The sequence below is a fragment of the Triticum urartu genome, chromosome 2A, assembly GCF_056163025.1.
Source record: "Triticum urartu cultivar PI428250 chromosome 2A, HENAU_Tu73, whole genome shotgun sequence".
NCBI lineage: Eukaryota > Viridiplantae > Streptophyta > Magnoliopsida > Poales > Poaceae > Triticum > Triticum urartu.
In genome coordinates this window covers 88627937-88635782 of record NC_141874.1, presented here as the reverse complement: position 1 = coordinate 88635782, position 7846 = coordinate 88627937, and the positions used below count along the sequence as shown (strand labels likewise).

Sequence of the window (7846 nt, the reverse complement as noted above, 5' to 3'; positions counted from 1 at the left end):
TGAAGATCGGAAGGAGTTGCGGCCATGGTAGGACGAGCGGGGAGCCCTCAATGCAGGACAATTTTGACTTGGAGGGAAAAGGGAGGGTGGCAGCGGTGGTGGCGAGAGGAATGTATGAGCATGTGTCAGAAGGTGTTGGAAGTTTGAGGAAAGACATGACGTAAAATTTTAATCTAGTTGTTCAAACAGTTGAACACGTAGTGAATCATATACCCTTCAATTATCGAAAAAAGGTTTTCCCTGCTTTGTATTCCAAAGCAACCAACACCGATACAAGGATCGCTGGGGCGAGCAGCACATCAAGTTTAAAAGAAAAAAACAAATGCCAACAACGGCAGCTCGACAAAGCGCAGATGACCCGCTACCGCTACACCCTGCAGAAACAAACTACCACAGCACGAGACTCCGAACCGCCGCGTACCAAGCAGCACCACCAAGAAGGAATGCGACGCCGACGACGCTGCTGCCCGGACATGTCCTAGAGTTTCCCCCGACACGCGGAGGGAGGTGGGGGATGGATATCATCGACACCCTCTAGGAAGGATTGGTGGCACCCGCAGGTGTCACTGCATCAGAGCCGAAGAACCGGCAAGGATTTCTCCCGCACTCCAACCCCACCGCCCAACCGGACTGGAGCCGACCAGCCAGACTGTCGCCCACCACCATGCGCCATCGCGGTTGCGCCACCACCCACGTTACCTCAATGCGAACACCAACACAAGGCCAAGAGGACCGGAAAGAAGCGCCCCGTGGAGGGAGAAGCAACATCGTAGCCGAACGGGAGGGAACCACCGGCACCGTCACGGTAGCCGTCCGGACGCGGCAGCAGGGCATGCCAGGCCACCCCTGGCCCGGCCAGACTCGAAACGGGCCTGCTAAGCCCTGTCGGCCACGCTGCAGCAAGCCGGTAATGGCGCCGCTAACACCCTGCCGCTCATCGCCTCTCCCCCACCTCCCAGAAGCCACGAAGCAGATCCACCCCCCCCCCCCCCCGCCGGCCCACCCAGGCCCATATGGGGCCCGAAGGGTCCAGATCTGGGCCGAGCAGGCGATGCCAGACCGCGCCGCCGCGTCGCCCCGCCGCCAACGGCGACGCCGCCACCCAGTAGCCCGCCCTCGCTCGCGCCAGGAACCCCCGCCGCCGCGCAGGACCGCCGTCGCCCGGAATCGCCCCGTCCCGCGCCGGAGGATACCCGAGAGGGAAAAGGCCAGGGGGCCGCCGCCACCAGCGTCGCCCGGGCCAGGACCGCAGCAGGCGCTGGCGCCGGCGGCAGGGAGGAAGGGGGAGGGGGAGGCGCACGGAAGAGGAGGTTGGGCGCAGCCGGCCACCCGCGGGGACGACACGGTCGCGGTCATGAGGGAGAGACCTCTGACCCTTCAATTTAAGTTCTATTGTAATGAGATGGCAGTTCTTTGTGATAATGACAATGGATATGCAAGGGAAAACTAATTTAGTGTCATCCCAGTTGTAGTTTATTTTACTATTTTGCAACGTATTCTTAGTGACCTCAGTTTTTCGTCGCAGTCATATCAGCTTCTTCAACCTCGCAAAGTCAGTGACAACTGTGAGATGACCGGTGACGACGATGGTTAGAGTTACATGCAAGTTGGGGTGGGGTGGGGACAGGGGATTGGATGGAGGAGTTGCAAGCAAGGACGAACGAACAATGAGCCAGTGATCCATGTTCAGTCGACTTGGAGGGGAAAGTGGAACGTCGGGAGGGTAGAATCGGCGATAGTTGTTTAAAGAGTTGAGTATATGATCAACAAGAAAAGAGAAATGTCAGAAGTGACTCACTGACTTTTCTATGTTAGCTATGATGATTGTGAGATAAATTTGTGATAATTTCCACCATTTTAAAACGACAGACATGGCCGTCGTATATAAACCAACCAACTTTGTGGATGCGACTAACGTGGCGGTTTTCTTTCTTTTACCACCATGTATTAATATACTGGTAAAACAATGAACATTATTCTGCAAAGGAGAGGTCACGAGATTCGGACGGAGCATAGTTAATTAGTTGGATCCAACAAAAAGTGGCACGGATCACAGCTTCGTTTGTCAGTTTCATGGGATACATTATCATTATCATCATCATTAGCATGCATCACAAAGTTAGCTCATGGAAAGGTGTACGTCATTGCTTCCTTTGAAGTTCACATTACAGTACACTCAAAACTGGTCAAATACTCAGCACAACAAATCAACAGAAGAATGGTTGATCTTAGTTTATCTTTTTTCTTTCTTTCTTTCGCTGGCTCCCCCGTCCATCGCAAACGGAACAAAGGTTTGACATTTCTGAACAGATTGAGCATATATTCCGTTTGCCAGAAAAAAAAATGTAAAGCCTAGTTGACTGCCCTAGTTTGATTCTTGTATTGTTTATTTTATATTATTTTGAATGCTTTTATGTAGGACTTCAACAGTACTCCTTCTGTACCAGAATATAAGACATTTTTTATACTGCTAGTGAAGTGTCAAAAAGGGTCTCATATTATGATAAAGAGAGAGTATTAATTTTGCGACACGTAAAATCATGCATTATTGGATTGTTAACCATTGGTCAGACCAATAAAAATACGCCTTTTGAGTGTGATTTTTATTTTCATTTTGCGGGGGTCTTTTGAGTGTGATTAGCCATGCATCTGAGTTTTTTTTTTTTGAAGGGCATGCATCTGAGTTGGTACTTGCAGAGGACGGACGGAGTACCAACTACGATGCATGCATAGTTAGTAGTACTACTACTAGTACTTCGTCGTGATTAGCCGTCTGAATTGGTACTTGCAGAGTTAGACACCAGCCGAACTTAACCGTTCAACTGATCTGCCAGCTCCTTCCGCTGCCAAGTTCATCCACAATGGTACAAAGCCCTTTCTTAAAGCATCACATGCACATTGTGCAAGTACCGTTGTGTTCATCACACACACCGGTGCCAAAATGCGATGATGTTACTTAGGATCCGCCATCTTAATAATAATTACATCAACTACCGTACAAGCACAACTTGAACTACAATCTGGTGAAATTACGCAGCCAGTGCATCCTCCTCCTCCTCCTCCTGCCTGTGTATTTTCCCTTGTTTTTGCAAGGATCCCAAGGTTTCTCCGACGTACGCGGTGCTGCTTTTGAGAAGCCGGAGAGAACATGCAGGCGGGTGGTGGGTTGCTTGGTCAAATCGAACTGAGATGGGCTTGGATTGGAACCCCCTCGGAAATAATAGTTCCACATGGACCCTAGCTAGCCCCGATGCTTTGCTCAAACCACCCTCCAGCCTGGCACACTGCCAACTCAAAACAACCCCCAATCTCACATGGAAAACGCTAGGTCCACACACACACACAAGTGCAACGCAAAAGAAATACCATCATATCACGACGGGGTAGAATGTCTTCGGCGTAAGATTATATTTTGTAGACCACGGTGTTTTGTTCAATACACAAGCCACCGTCGGACACAAGAGGTAAAGTGTCATCGTTAAAACATCTGGTATTTCACGGGTTCTTTCACAAGAGGTAAAGTCGCATGAATGAAAAGCATCTGAGATTTAAGGGCTTTACATAAATTGTTTATGTGTACTTTTGACTTCTTTGTTTTGAGGGTAGGTGCGTGCTAGAAGGACATACGATGCAGATTTGATTGTTCTTAATTTTTCTAAAGAATAGCCAGAGATATATGCATTTACACGACGGATGCGGATCTAATGCGACACTTGGTGCAACAAGTTATGTATCTACTCCCTTTGTCCTGAAATATTAAGTGTCTGGTTGTGTCTCAGTTGAGACACTTATTTTGAGACGGAGGGAGTACCATCCAACCAAATACCGTCACTTTGATGTCTTGCATTTGTGAGTTAGTTTCAAACCGAGCACAATATGCCATCACATGAGATAGAGTTAACCACTTTATTTGGTCAACTATTGTCACTCTAGATGTGGCATGCGTGGAGTTGCTTCAAATCGAGCAATCTACGCAAGAAAAGTGAGATGACCCTCGTTTCCTGAGTTATATCGGTATTGAATAAAGATGCCTGGTCAACTAGCACCATATATAAGTCATGTATCTATTTTTTGAAAGGCCATCGGTCTCATAAAAGTAAAGCATCCGAGATATAAAGGGCTTCAAATAAATTGTCTATGTATACTTCTGCCTTCTCTGTAGGTGTTTAGTTTGAGGGTGCAACAAGATATGGATCTATCATCTAACATGACTTTAGGCGCAACAAGATATGTATGATCTATCTATCATCAAACCAACTAGCGTCACACTGAAGTCTTGCATTTGTGAATTGTCTCCAACCGAGCACATTATACAACAGATACTGATCTAATGCAGCCCTTTAGCGCAACAAGTTATGGATCTACCATACAAACAACCATCGTCGCCATGTTGTCTTGCATTTGTGAGTTGTTTCAAATCGTGCACGATACACCATCACAAGAGATAGACCTAACCGCTTTATCTAAACGACTATTCTCTGTCACTCTAGATGTATCATGCATGGAGCGGCTACAAATCAAGCAACGTGACGCGGGAAAAGCGAGAAGACTCGCCTTTTCTGAGTTGTCCCCGTGTCGAATAGCAATGGCGTACGATAGAAGCGTTGTGTCTGAATATATGGCTGGCTTTAATTTTGAGAGAAAAAGAACGTGAAAAGATAAGTGTTCATTTATGATTTTGACATTTGACTAATGAATCACAGTTACTTCGACAAAAGCTTTGCGCCGATATCCCGCCATTGATGCTCCGTTACAATCAAAGGACCCACAATTTTCTTCAGGGATGTTCCATGGGTGCTGTGGTCGGGTTGCCATAGCATGGCTCCTCAACCTCTAACCGCCGCTAATTTTCTACTCTCTTCTGCAGTGCCATTTATAGCTCCCGGGCTCTCTCCTCTCGCTTCGTCACAATCCAAAACCCCGAGAACCTTCTCTCTCCTCTCTCACAACTCTCTCTCTCTCTCTCTCTCTCTTCTCTTCCCTCTCTAGAGCCGCAAGAACATGGTGCAACAGCACAGAATCTACGTCGTGCAGTTCGACAAGGGGGAGCCTGACCAGGAGGAGCTGTCATGCAAGGCCTCGCCGCCCAAGGGCGGCGGCCGCCGGATCATGTACTACTACCATGACTACGGCACCGGAGGCGGCGCCGGCAAGAACGGCAAGCCGGCCAAGTCCAGGGCGCTCAGCCTGAGCGGCTTCTTCGGCTTGCTCCTCATCTGCCTCTTCGGCCTCGCCACGCTCCTCGCGGCCCCGGGCGCCTTCTTCTCCTTCGCGCGCACCGGCGGCGCGGCGGCGGCGGCGGCGGCCACGCAGCAGCGGCAGAGCGAGCGGTGCTCCGGGATCGGCAACGACACCCTGTGCTGCGACCGCTCGTCGAGGCGCGCGGACATGTGCTTCGCGCGCGGCGACCTGCGCATGCACTCGGCGAGCGCGTCGTTCCAGCTCGTGTCCTCCGCTGGGCGACCGGCGGAGGAGGAGAGGATACGGCCGTACACGCGCAAGTGGGAGGCGCACGTGATGAAGACCATCGACGAGGTGCGGTTCCGGCGCGTGCCCCCCGGCGAGGCGGCGCGCTGCGACGTGCGGCACGACATGCCGGCCGTGCTGCTCTCCACGGGCGGGTTCACGGGCAACGTGTACCACGAGTTCAACGACGGCCTCCTCCCGATGTTCGTGACGGCGGGCCACCTCCAGCGCCGCGTGGTGTTGGTCATCCTCGAGTACCACGACTGGTGGATGACCAAGTACGGCGACGTCGTGTCCCGCCTCTCGGCGTTCCCGCCCATCGACTTCACCGCCGACCGCCGCGTGCACTGCTTCCCCGAGGTGATCGCCGGCCTCCGCATCCACGGTGAGCTCACCGTGGACCCGGCCAGGACCCCCGAGGGCCGGAGCATCCGCGACTTCCGGCGCCTCCTCGACGACGCCTACCGCCCCCGCATCAACTACCTGGAGCGCATGGAGCGCAAGGCCGCCCGCAAGCAACGCCGCGCCAGCGGCGCCGCCGCCACGAAGCTCGCCCTCCCGAACAAGCACCCGGCGGCTCCGGCGGAGCGGCCGAAGCTGGTGATCGTGTCGAGGACGGGGTCCCGCGTGATCGAGAACGAGGAGGAGCTGAAGGCGGTGGCGGCGGACGTGGGGTTCGACGTGCGCGTGGTCCGGCCGGAGCGGAGCACGGAGATGTGCAAGATATACCGGGACCTGAACGCGAGCGACGCGATGGTGGGCGTGCACGGCGCCGCCATGACGCACTTCCTCTTCATGCGCCCCGGCAAGGTGTTCATCCAGGTGGTGCCGCTGGGCACGGACTGGGCGGCGAACGAGTACTACGGCGAGCCGGCGGCGCGGCTCGGCCTGCGGTACGTCGGGTACAAGATCCTGCCGGAGGAGAGCTCGCTCGCCCGCGAGTACCCGGCCGGCCACCCCGTGCTGACGGACCCCGCCGGCGTGGCGCAGCGCGGCTGGGACGTGACCAAGAAGGTGTACCTGGACCGGCAGAACGTGCGGCTCGACCTGGCGCGGTTCCGGGAGGAGCTGGTCGCCGCCCACCGGTACCTCGTCGCCGGCAAGCGGAAGGGCCGGCCGAAAACCAAACCTCTTGCCATATGATCGATCGGCCGATATAATCATCTCCGTTAGCAAACAAACATCCCGTATAGCAGTACACCATAGATCAAAATTTACAGACACCTTTCTCCTCTCCTCTCTGTTCTTGTCAGTTACAGTTACAGCGGCTAACTCCATACCTGACCATTCATTTCATTTAGATTGTTACTCTCCGTTTTGACGCTTCATTAGATTGTTACTCATGTGTTGGTCATGTGCCCGTGATCGATCGATGCCGGCTTGATGTGAATACATACATACATACATACATACCCAATAAAGAGGGATTCAGTTACAATTTAGCGTCCTGACAGACAGTGATCCGGAACAAGATTCCTGCGTGCTGGTGGCAGAGCGGCAGAGGCAGAGCACCGGCCGGTTGGTGGTGCTTGCAGGGCACGAACTGTGAACCGCCTCTGCTGTTGCGCACACACAGCACACAGCAGGAGGATCCATCTGAAACGCATGCAGAGGGCAGGGTTCCGTGCTTCCTACCCCGGATTCCAATCCAATCCAATCCAATCCAATATGCCGATCAATCGACCATCGATCGTCCATGGATGTGGTGTGGTTGTGTTTGGATGGGTTGGTTGGAACATACTGGTCGGCTTTCGTTAGGCGTCAATAAAGCGCTGATAATTAGTGGGCCGATAAAGTTATTATCACCACCAGCAGTGCTCGGGGATGGCGACTGCGGCTGCATCCAGAGGTGCGTGTGTATTCCTACTCCGGCTTCTTTTTCTACTGCTGCCACTGAGGTGAAGGATGGAACGGCTAGTTGTTGTTGTGGAGAGCAGAGTCATGGGTCAATTGTTTGAGTGGGAAGCTATTTTACTTGCTTGCGCAGGCCAGTCACTGCCTTGCCTAGAAGCACTTAAAAAACAAGAGATCCGTTCGTACTGGGAGTGTCTTGCTTGGCGCTCTGGGTAAGTCTAGAACCGATGCACACGCTTGATCGTTGCTTTGGTTTTTTTTTTTTTTTGAATAAAAGAGGTTTCCCTCCGATTTCATTAACGAAACCAAAAGCAGGCAGATCGTTGCTTTGGTTGCACGGCAGTGAGTAAAAACAGTACTAGTTACTTACTGGCTTTGTCTTGGATTCGAAGAAGCAAGGCAGATGGATGGTTCCTTCCACAACACACACACACACATGACACATTTGGTCCTTCATTTTTGTGGTTGCGTGTCAGTAAAAACCTCAGGTGCGTGAGATGCAACCTTTTTCCGCGGCGGTTGTAGG

At 52.4% G+C, this 7846-nt stretch overlaps 1 pseudogene; it reads left to right on the top strand.

Annotated features, from left to right (window-relative positions):
• The first annotated feature begins 4888 nt into the window (after positions 1 to 4888).
• Positions 4889 to 6762, top strand: LOC125535954 (xylan glycosyltransferase MUCI21 pseudogene; annotated as a pseudogene).
• The last annotated feature ends 1084 nt before the right edge of the window (positions 6763 to 7846 follow it).